Source organism: Amphiura filiformis, chromosome 18, assembly GCF_039555335.1.
Source record: "Amphiura filiformis chromosome 18, Afil_fr2py, whole genome shotgun sequence".
NCBI lineage: Eukaryota > Metazoa > Echinodermata > Ophiuroidea > Amphilepidida > Amphiuridae > Amphiura > Amphiura filiformis.
The window spans coordinates 23,572,006-23,584,427 of record NC_092645.1 but is presented as its reverse complement, the minus strand read 5'-3'; the positions used below and the strand labels follow the sequence as shown (position 1 = coordinate 23,584,427).

At 36.5% G+C, this 12,422-nt stretch overlaps 1 protein-coding gene across 2 annotated transcripts in view; it reads right to left on the bottom strand.

Moving 5' to 3' along the window:
* LOC140140023 (placenta-specific gene 8 protein-like) overlaps positions 1-12,175 on the bottom strand; it is a 67,216-nt gene extending 55,041 nt beyond the window's left edge. The window contains exon 1 of one of the 2 annotated variants that reach the window (XM_072161835.1): positions 12,011-12,175. The gene's annotated coding sequence lies outside the window, so the exon portion shown is untranslated. The remainder of the gene's footprint in view (positions 1-12,010) is intronic. The other variant, XM_072161834.1, reaches the window with a different exon arrangement.
* Between the last annotated feature and the right edge of the window lie 247 nt (positions 12,176-12,422).

Sequence of the window (12,422 nt, the reverse complement as noted above, 5' to 3'; positions counted from 1 at the left end):
GCGCGGCTGCGAGTAGTAGCTGGGGCAAATTGGTCTATGACGTCAACTGTACATGAATTGTACCAGTTGAACAAATCGTCAACATTGTCGACTACTGGAACAGTTTTCAGTTTGTTAGACAGTGTGTGAGAGAATTGTTCGGCATCAATACTCTTGTAATTGCGAACAGTCTGGGTAATTCTTTGCGGCAAAGGTTTCGGAAGATTGATTCTAAAAAGGACACAGTGGTGAACAGTCACAAGCATCTCCTGGACATGGAAATCACTCACTAATTCATCATCAGGACATGACAAAACATGGTCTAATATGTGTCCAGATCGATGGGTTGGTTTGTCAACATGCTGTTGGAGGTCAACAGAGGAGATGATGGAGGCATACTTTTTAACATCCCATTTGTTTTGTTCATCCCAGTGTATGTTGAAATCGCCAACAAGCAGTAATTTTCTGGGGGACACAGATATATCATCAACAAAGGAGTCAAATTCAGTTAAAAAGTCAGATGTACGAAAGCCATTGTCACGAGAAGGAGGAGGTCTGTATATTACAACGAGGGTAAGGCGGTTGGTAAAGTCGGTGATGCATACATGTTCAAAATAAGTAGTGTGAATTTCTTGTGGAATCTGACGCAGTTTAAGGGGTGTTTTGAAAACAACGCCGATTCCACCACCACGGGTACCGGAGGGGCGAGGTACGTTGAGGTAAGTATAGCCGGGAGGGGTGCGTTCGCCAATGATGACTGCATCATAATCATGAAGCCAGGTTTCAGTCATTATAAATACATCAATATCATGTTCTTGAATATAATCAGCAATCTGCGTAGTCTTATTTGCAGCAGATTGGACGTTCCAAAGACAAGCATTGAGACATGTCGGGGGTGGCTTGTACAAATTAGGCAGTTGTTTCAAATTTGACAAGTTTACCCCTCGATTAGGATGATGGTTTGCCTTTCGTTCTGTAATTAGCGTAGGAATGGAGGTTTGCTGTTTGGCGAAGGCACGATGTCCCCGCTTTGTAGGCTTAACACTACATATACCCAAGTTCCTTAATTGGTAATAGTAGGCATGTCCACTAAAAATTGAAGTACTTTTAAATTGATTCAGACCTAACTTATTGGCTGGGAATTGATGAAAGAAACATTTTGGCGTTTAAATAATCTTAATCGGACGTTTCATTCCAGAGATATGGCCTTTTGAGTGTTACGGTTTTATATAGGGCTGCTAGAACATTTTAAAAAGTTAAAAGTCCAAAAAGGATTACTAACAGAAAGTGCAATTTTAAGGTACTTTTTCTTAATGTATTTATTAACTAGCGTTATCTGGAACATTATATTTGCTTATAACAACATGAAAATAAGATCATCCTGAAAATTTAATCGATTTTGTTGACATACAACAAAAATATAAGACCTCAAAACCCATGGTTTGTTTGGTGAAACCCAAGCATGATCATAGATGGCCGCCATGGAAAATATCTCCATAGAGGAGATGAACAATAAGTGCATTATTTCAAATGAATGGCGGTAGTCTTAAACATTGTTCAATCTTTTACGGTCAGCACATTTTATCTTCAAAAATTATTATATTTCATCATGGCATAAGTTTGGTAACATTAATCACTGCCAATTTTGAGAAATTTGCTCCAACTCAAAGTTTATCTTTACTACATTGAGCAATACACTGTGTGCATGGAAGCCATGATGGTCCCCGGTTTTTATACTCCCTATGAAATGGACATGGTAGTAAGAAGTGCACGGGGAAGTGCATGATTTGAGATGGGCCGCGGTAGGCTTAAACGTTCTTAAATTTCTTAACATCCTACACATTTTGTCTTCATAAATAGTTAAATTTTATGAGTATGTAAGTTTGCTTGTCTGATTCACTCCAAATTTGGAGATAATTGCGTTTGAACACCTGATGCACGGAATGGTGTCACTTCAACCTGTTGTAGTTCTCATCTCATTAAATTTTTCATTAAAAAAGTTGATCTCTTCATGCAGGAAGGTCCTCTCTATTTACTGACCAAACAGGAAAAAGTTTGGTGAATGTTTTCTGGTGGAATCAGGAATTTCTTGAAACACCCTGATATAGGCCTACATTTGGATCAAAACAAGTATGTACGCCATTTAACATGCCTGGGATTTCTTGTATCGATCAGTTTCTCCATAGACAATACGTGTGTGAGTGCACGCACACAGTAAATGAAAAATCGTTCTAGTGGAAACTGTATTGAGAGTGGGCATCCCTAGTAATAGGTATCTTGGGGAACTCTGTTGATAGATGTATTACAGTTAAGTTGTAGTAACTCCTCTCTAGTGTAGGAAAGAGGAGACATTGTAACAGTCTCAATCAATAAGGAGATAACAATGGTAGACAATAATATACCAGCCATGAAGAGTACAAGTGTGGTAGGTGTGAAACACAATCAATACTCAGTAGCACAGTGCAGATATACTACTGTCTGTTCAATTAGCTTAGATTCTTGAATTTTTAAGATATTTGAAAAAATAAAAACTTGTGGCCAAAGTCATCAAAGAAAAGTGTTAGCACAGCCTTAGACCTAACGTGATTTATACTTTTCAAATTCCCAAGTTCAATGTAGATCCCCACTTCTTTTCAATTTTGCCTCATTTTGGGCAGTTACTTGGGTCCACCGAAAGGGTTCGCGACCTTTTACAAATTGAGTGGGACGGTCCATTCTCAACTTAGGGCATAGACCCTATCCAATTTAGCAAAACAATCTGTCCACCAATCTGTCCTGCCATTTCAATTGTTATCCGTTATTGGATAGGTTCTATATGATGGTCCACCGGTTTTTGTTACACGAAATTATATGGCGCGAGTACGTTTTATGCATAACATTATTCTGAGCATTATTTTTTCCTAAACAAGGACATTAAAATTATGGATTCGTTCTCATTTCAACTGGTTTACAATGTAAATTGAATTTTGTTTAATACCACCATTCCTTCCCAAGAATATCAGCATTCGCTTTTCTATAACCTGATTGTTTTAAATAATATTTTCTTGTATTAAAAGTTCTTTTGTTTCACAGTTTTTTCAGTTTGTATTCAACAAACAAAACGAAATAACAAATTGAAATTAAATGTGTAGTTTTATAATAAGACTATAGGCCTACACCTTCTAAGACCCATTCTCAGACCCATTCGCACAATAAATAAATAAGTAAATAAATAAATAAATAAATAACTTGATAAATAAATAAATAAATAAATAAGTAAATAAAAAGTAATAAATTCAAAAGGAATGTAGGCCTATTTATATAAGCTGGGCCTATTTTAGAAAACCTTAGTTCCCATAAATAATAACGTAATGTTTCGACAGGGTTTCAACACAAATTAGGCATAGGCCTATAGTACTGGCAAATATTTTGCTGGACAATACTTCCTGATGCGGATGGTCGAATAAATACCATCTCTGCGCATTGTGACATTCGTCCCCACTGCTCTAAATGGATGATTCCAAAAAGTTTATGGTACCCGACGTTCTACGGCTTTTTATAAAAATATCGCTGGAAAAGACCAAAATTGAAAAGAAATGGGGTTTTAAATTGAACTTTAGAATTTGAAAAGTATAAATCACGTTAGGTCTAAGGCTGTGCTAACACTTTTCTTTGATGACTTTGACCACAATTTTTATTTTTTCAAATATCTTAAAAATTCAAGAATCTAAGCTAATTGAACAGACAGTAGTAGTAGTGTGATGAAATATGATATCCACTATATCAAAATGTCCACAAATATTCCTCATTAGATGAGAAAAATAAGTCATCAAAAACTGGTTCAGAATGATCCTGGAGCTTATCCAAGTAAAATGATGTAAAATATTTGTCAATCCCAGAGCAATATCAAGAGAAAGTTGATCATTTAATCAGAGCCCATGTGCAATTGTACAGTGTCAAAGACGAGAGGGCGCTAGATCATTTAAAACACCGGTCAGACCAGATGATGGTGGATGCGATATCGCTATTTTTGACGTCGCCATTGGATTAACACATAATCATGAAATCTTCACAAACAATTCTAAATTTGTTATGTGGTGTCAAAGCAAAATTATCTTACTCTAAAACCGTTGGGGTTCTGCAAAGTACCCCACTGCAAGTATGTTAATTGTCCATTTATAATCGCTAACCGTGTATTGTGAATGGGGCTGTCAGCCCTGTATCTTCGCCAGCCTCGTACGTCCGAATTGCGTGTCCTATGCCGCCTGGGTCAGACACCGGTGTTCTACACCACATTTCGCCATACTGCATTTTAGAAACGCTTGCTGTTAGAATTAGAAAAATGTTAATGCTAATTTATTGCACATTTAGGGAAGCGTGGTTACCGTTTTGAAATAACCGAGTGAGAGGGTTTTCAAGAAACTATTTTTCCTGTCAAAACTGAAGCATCTTCTGTATAAAAGAAAATATGAATATTAACTGCACATCATATATAACGATTCGTGATACCCAATTGTGGCACATTTGATGTCGTTTATGAGGCACAGAATTTTATTTCAATTTTATATACGCCAAAATATTTTTTTAATTGAGCGAGAATGACGATAGAAAAAACCTTGAAAATTCCATGTAAGAATGACATTAGACCCAGCCAATGATTACTGTTTCGTTTTTATGGTAATCTAATGTTTTATTTCCTGAAATTCAGGAAATAGACCTGAAATAAAATTAGGGGTCGAATGTGGATTTATTGTATAAATGATGAAAACATCGACGTGTATACAAGAAGCTACAAGAAAAATGGTAGGCCACGCCACACCGACATACTTTTAGTAGGGCCTATATGGCGAGCACGTGCGAGTCAAAATCGATATAATGTATGAAAAAACTATTGTGTGTAGGCTCGTTTATTGTATATAGAACACGCAGTTATCAACAATTGGAGCGATTAATACACATTAATGTTTTTAAACAAATAAAATTCCAAAATATGGTACGTTTTCTGTCTTTGCTTGTCACGTGGTATGTTGAAGTAATGAAGTTGCGATTATATTTTTAAATTTTCATCATGACATCATCAAGCCTTGACGGACGAGCGGTCTAAGGTGCTGGTGTTATGTCAATACTGTATAGTACCGGTCAGTGCAGCGTGGGTTCGAACCCCGCCGTCGCCTCTGCAAAAATATATATATATATATTTTTTTTTTAATTTCATATTATGTTAGGGAAATGTGGCTGGGATAATGTACGGTATGTATGGCGAAGAGTGGTGTACCGGTGTTCCATAACTTACGGAAACTGAAAAGATATAAAAAGACCCGTACCCTCGCGAATGCAGCAGTAATACGGTTGCGAAGATGTTGGAGGCTAGCTGTTGATCCTCGCTCATAGTGAATGCATTCCTAATCTATCCATGTCATTAACCGTGTGTTTCGTTTTAATCTTTGATGTATCCAAACCTCATCCGTGGACAGAGTGAAAAACGGGTATATTTCTCAAAGAGGGCATATCGTCAAAAATTGTGAGTCGATTGAAATAATGCACCAACATTTCACTCGCTGCGATATTTGATTACTGAGAAAACTCTGTTTTAGAGAACAACTTTATACGTCTTTTATACGTTTTTTATACGTTTCTTTGTGTAACCTTAAAGCTAACGATTTAAGGTTTCGTTATACCAAAATACATTTGATCAACTTTTCAGAAATAGGAGAAAAAGAGGGCGCAATGAAGGTTCTGTTTTTATTGAGACACCCTGTATATCGAGTTTCTAGCCTAATATATCGAGTTTTGATATAGAGTTTCGAGTCTCAAATTTCAAGTTACGAGTAGGCCTATCATATATCGAGATTTTTAGTCTATGAATTCAAGTTTCGAGTCTCAAATTTAGGGTTTCGAGTATCGAGTGTCAAGTTTCGAGTTTATAATATCGAGTTTCGAGTCTCTCTTTGGAGTATCGAGTACGGGTCTCTAGTCTCGAGTCAAATTTTCGAGTCTCATATTTCGAGTTTCGAGTCTAATATATCGAGTTTCGAATATATCGAGTTTAGAGTCTCATAAATAGAGTTTCCCGTCTCAAATTTCAAGTTTCGAGCGTCATATATTTGGTTTATCCCGAGTCTCGATTAACACTCCAAGGGGCCAGATTTAATAGTTCCACTTTTGCACTATGTTTCACCAGTTTATCTTCAATATGACAACATGCATCAATCCCCCCCCCATGCCCCATCCCAGCAAACACAAAACGTTTTCGACATCATTCGCAAAAGGTTATAAAAGGTTGTCAGAAAACGTTTAAATGTCGGGTTATATAAAGGGTACATTAATGGTATAAAACGTTTTCATAACATTAAATAACATTTGTTAGTGATTTACTGCACAGCAAACACAAATGTTTTACAGAAAACATTTAAATGTCGCGTTATATAAAGGGTATAAAAACGTTTTAATAACATTCCAAAAACATTTTTAAAATCTTGGTACAAATCATTCTAAACAGAATGTTATTTTGGGGTTGAAAAAATATTTTGCAAAAAATGTTTGCCCAAAATATTTACAATAACGTTTTTAAAATGTTTTCACGACCTATATATAACCCGACATTTAAATGTTATTAAAACGTTTTATAAAAAACATTTTAAGAACATTTCTGTGTTTGCTGATGTGCAAATATTTTAACATAATGTTATTTAAGTGTTGACAAAATATTTGGCCAAAAATGTTTGCAAAAATAGTTTACAATGACATTTCGAAAACATTTTTAAAATATTGTTGTAGTGTGTTTTTGTACAAAACGTTTTAAAACGATTTCATGACCTTTATATAACCCGACATTTTAATGTTAATAAAACGTTTTTACCTAAACCAAAACCAAAAATATAACTTATATAAAACGTTTTAAAAACGTTTTTGTGTTTGCTGGGATGTTCATATAGCGCCTTAGTGCAATTTCTTTTTGGTTTTTGGCGCTCTATAAATGTCAGTGATTGATTGATTAATTGATTGATTAATAATTAATCAATCAATCAATCAATCAATAATGATTGATTGATTGATTGATTGATTGATTGATTGATTGATTGATTGATTGATTGAAAAACCCCACTTCACCCCGCGGGGAAACCCCCACAAAGCTCCAAGCAGAGAGAATTTGAGAAGATCTGGAGAAAATAATACATGCAACGCAGAATAGTTATAATTATTGCTTTATGTTTTATCGTTGTTTGTTGCAACTTTAATTTAAGTATTTTTCCAACAATGCAAGGTCATGACCATGCAGTTAGCAAATAATTGTTTTGTTTCCCAACAAACCATATTCACCGTTGTCATGGTTGCATTTTTTCTACACAAAAAGTTTACGCCTCGCCTCACAGATCTACATGTATGTTAAACTACAGCCTGTCTAAAAAAAAATTGTGCAAGTGAAAGGCGCCCTCTTTGGCAATTAGAAAATACCGTTGTGACATAATGCTTACATCAACGTCACCGGCGCAGTCTTAGCTCTCAAATGCCGTTTGTTATGTTTAAGTTGCTTGTTCCAATTTCGAGATATGTTTATTTAACTACGAAATGGTAAAATCACAATTGTGCCACTTTTACTAGGGAAGAGAGCTGTACATGTAAATCAATGATAGCTGATGTTGATGCGTCTATGCACTTCCCCTTTCGGGCCGCATGCATTAGACGCATCAACATCAGCACGCATGCATTATTTTGTCTGATATCTCTCCCAACAAGTAATACGCGTTCATTAACCTTTAACATGTTTAAGTCCGCAATATTTGTTTGTCTTTTAACATGTCTTAAGTGACTAGGCCTATACGAGAACAGTATTTACCATGATAAAATCATTGACATGCACATGCAGAACAGCGGAATGTGAAATCCATTTTTACAGCAGAATATGGAAAGTGGAAAAAGAGAATCATGATTCCTGCATCATGATAAAACAGTCAAAAATATTGTGCATTGTGTAATTGATGCATTCTTTTGATTTCACGAATGAACTCTTGATAAACTTGATGCTATCACTGTTACATGTAAAGCCCTCTTCCCTAGTAAAAGTGGCACAATTGTGATTTTACCCTTTTGTCTTTAACTAAACATATCTCGAGATTTAAAGAAGCAAATTGAACAGAACAAACGGCATTTGAGAGCTAAGACTACACCCTTGACGTTGATATAAGCATTATGTCACAACGGTATTTTCTAATTGCCAGAGAGGGCGCTCTAACCTTGCACAATTTTTTTTTTTTTAGACAGGCTGTAGAATTACGCTGTTCGTAATTAAGGTGGCCACCACAGCAGGTTGGTAAATATAAAGAATAATTGACGTTGATAAAATGTTAGTCAAAATGTGGGAATGGAAGGTTGCAAATATTTATACATATTTTGTAACACAAAATGATACAACACCAGAGTTCATCATAGGCCTATACTCTGTGACACTACTGAAGTCACTTAGCTGCTATCCCATGCAAACCTTAAATAATTGCAAGCGTATAGCGAGAAGGACATATTGCATATTTGAACGTTTTTGTACCCCTCCACCTATTATTTTCCTAAGCCTTTTTCGAGAGTTGTTTTTACAAATGTGCCCCTGAAATGTGTGCCAAAATCGCTTGCCATCCTCGATTCGACATTTTTTGACCTGCCAAAAATTGCTTGCCTGCCATTTTTAGCTTGCCCAAAACAATTAGCCCCCATGTAGATCGATCGATACAAATCCCAAAATAGACAAATAATTATGTCTTTATGTTGCCAAATGATTTCAATTATATAATTTTATTTATAGGCGTGTTTTTGGAACATTTAGACCAGAGTTTACGCGAATGTTTCTGTGCTTTCAGATTTGTTTCGCCATTGAAATGTATTGTCATAATATAGTCAGCCATCTAAAATTTTCAGTTTCTTATAGGATTGTTTATTGTGATATATGATAATAAAGCACGATTTAAATTTGCAAAGCTACATTTTGCAGAAAATCCCATTGAATTTGGACAACCAGTTCAAAAGATATGAACAGTTTCCAAAACAATAGGAAACAGGAATATATTTGTTTGGCTATATCTCAAAATCAATATTTCCGACTTCCAACTGGTTTTGCTTGATCACATCCAGCGGCGTAGCTGCGATTTTTTTCCAGGGGGGGGGGGGCAAGCCTGTATGGGGCGGGGGCCCAAATTGACCAATTTTCCCTGAACTTGGGGGGGCAAATAGACCATTTTGCTAGGCTTATTGATAATAATCGTATAAGGTAGGCTATTGCATGCATATCGTATCTAGATTCCCCATCTCTCTGCCCCTCCTCTCCCTCTCTCTCTCCTCTCTTTTTCCTCTTTCTCCCTCCTTTTTCCTTGCAAAAGGGGGCGGGGCCCAAATAGGCATATACTATGGTAAACATGGCTTCATTCATTTTCCCTATGTTTGATTTCACTTTCATCGGACGTTTCGCTCTGGCATGGATACCAAACATTGAAATCTAGTCATGCTCCAGCTCCAACACAGTGACATAGCAAACTTTTCTGTTCTGTATTCAGTGGCGTAGGGCCTACCGTGGCCGCTCCTATCCCCGCACGCAAAAAAGGTAAATTTTGCCGCCCCTTCAGCAACAGCCCGAAAAGGTTGACCAAATGTTTGTTTCCAGCCAGCATTTTTTTTTGCAGCATGGCGCTGAAGAATCTAAATACCGGTAGTAGGGATTGGGGTGGGTCGGAGGGTGGTGATGCAGTTGCAAATTGCATTTATTTACGAACCGCGAAAGACGGGTGACCGCCAGATTCTAACATTAAAGAACAACTTGAGAGGTGTCTCGACCCCCCCTCCATAACCACCCATCGAGCGGTGGACCTGCTGGCGATTCATGCGTTGCACATTTTTTTTTTAAATCTTTTCCATAATTTTCAGTCCCGCCCGTCTTTTTTGCCGCCCCCCAAAAAAAAAGAAATACTCGCATGGTATTTCGCTTTTAGGCGCGTGAAAGTCGATTCCGAGTTTATCGTCCCCCGCCCGCGTCACTTTTTGGAGACCAAAATTACCCGCGTCAAATTTTTAAAAATGCCAAAATAATTCATTATTTTCAAAGTATCAGTGTTTTCACCAGTTTTAGCAATTGGAAACATATATTTTTGTTTGTTTAACATAATTCATAACTTGGAAGCAAAATCAGGCTCTTTTCTAACTTTTCTAGTCCTTAGGCCTACCCATATAAAAAAAAACATGTTTATAAATCACATGTATGAGTTTGGCTTTAAATCAACACGCATTTTAGGTCAATTGAAATCTGATGAAATAATGAAAAATGAAAAAGTCACCTCACCAACCTGGGAAAAAAAGTGACGATAAACTCGGAATTGACTTTCATGGGCCTTATTATACTGCATGCACATGCCGTCCCGGGGTGGGTACTCAACATTAGAAGTGATGGGTAGGCCTATGTGCCTACCCATCGCCAAAAAACGTTGTTTTAAAAAAGCGGTGTCATTGGGTGCAGAAAAATGAAAAAAGGGGTCAGGTCATTGAGTAGGCCTATAACATTTTGAAAAAATGGGGTCATTGGGTGTAATATTTCAAAAAAGGGGTCATTGGGTAGAAAATTTTGGAAAAATGGAGCAAAATTCTATTTCTTGTTCCAAATTTTCAATACAAATTTGCTAAAATAAGACATTTTGATGATGCAATTCTAGAAAAAAGGGGGTCATTGGGTAGCCGCGACCAAAAAAAGGGGGGTCATTTGGTAGCCGCACCTAAAAAAGGGATCATGCATCGGGTGTGACTTTTAAAAAAAGGGGGTCATCGGGTAAATCGACTTCAAAAGAAGGGGCCTATATTGACAGGCATATACCGTCACTTCTAAAGTTGAGTGCCCCCCCCCCCCCTCAGGCATGCCGTTTAAATAGGCCTAGGCCTACCTTTATACTAAAGCCACGATTTCTCCGTGATACGGAAAAACGGAAAAATTCACGGAATTCGGGTTTGCTCACGGAAATTTTAAAATGACACAAAATAGTGAAAAATGTCTAACTTTTGTGTTGATTTGCAAAAGAAAACAAAGAAAAGTGATAATTTAGCAGTAATCAACCATTAAACAATCCATTCTAGCATAGGCCTACACTAGATGATGCTTAATTTTAATGGGGATGTTGAGGGGAGACTACAGTAAAAAGGTACATATAATTTATATAAGACAAATTGCACTTTTAAAAACATGCTTGTATTCACATTTCAGTGCTTTATAATGTAAAACGGAAAATCACGGAATCGTCCAATTTGTAACACGGAATTTAAATTTTGTAACACGAAAAAATCGTGGCTTTACTTTATACCGATGTAGTATATACTAATATAGGCCCTAAATCTGGGATTTTAGTACGGGTAGATAGTCAGAAAAATGAAAATACCCTCCAATGTCTCAAGAAGCCTCTTTTCCCGCTCCTATAATAATGATAATATAGGCCTACATGTAGGCCTATATGCATGTCGGTGAAATGCGGGTAAAAATACTATAGCTTCATCGTAGGCCTATAGGCCTACTATCGGCTAGACTACTAGTATGCCATAGTCGTATTTTGATAAAAATATGTTATTATTATTATTTAATCATGATAAACGCATTCCGTTGAACTCAAAATTATATATGTTTATTAAACATGTTAAAATAGAAAAATTGTCATAGGCCTAAAGAGTTTATATAAGATGATTAGTGACAATAAAATAATCGAATAAATCGAATAAAAGAATCTTGAGCTTGCATATTATAATTGCTCACTTCAATACTAAACAATTCTGATTTTGGAATCTATACCAGATTATTGATCGCAAAATATCAGATGTAAAAATCTATCAATTGCACACAAATTGATACAAATCAGCGTGTATATAGCCAAAGTATGCAAAATGGGCAAGGGAGAAGTCTACGTATAGGCCGATACGTAATCCTTGAAAATCGATGTTGAATTTGTGCATAGACCTATTCACGCTAATTCATATTTATTGACAATAAATACAAAATGTAATGAATACTAGTAAAATTTACATTTAATGCTATACTTACCAACCCAGATTGTTGGTGATATTTATTAAAAATTAATGATCTGTCGCAACAAACATAGGCCTCGATGCTGTGCAGTGTTTTCACCGTGGTTGTGTTTACCTGTCACGGAGTGTTCCAGTCTACCACACACAGGTTTCACTGATCCAATGTCATGATCCAATGTCATGTCGGTTTCCGTGCGCCAAGGTTAAAAGGGTGATGAACCAAATGAATACCTGAGTGGAAGAAGGGCCCAACTCCAATTTTTACAATGAAAAATGAGTTAGACCATCATAGATTAGGTATTTGAGGATTTCAATTAGACTAGACCCAGCATTTTATTGCCAGTAGACTGTTCTTCCTTGTGTGTGAAAGAAATTCACTCTCTACACTCTCAACTTTACACTAGTAGAAAATGTATAATGAGAATCCT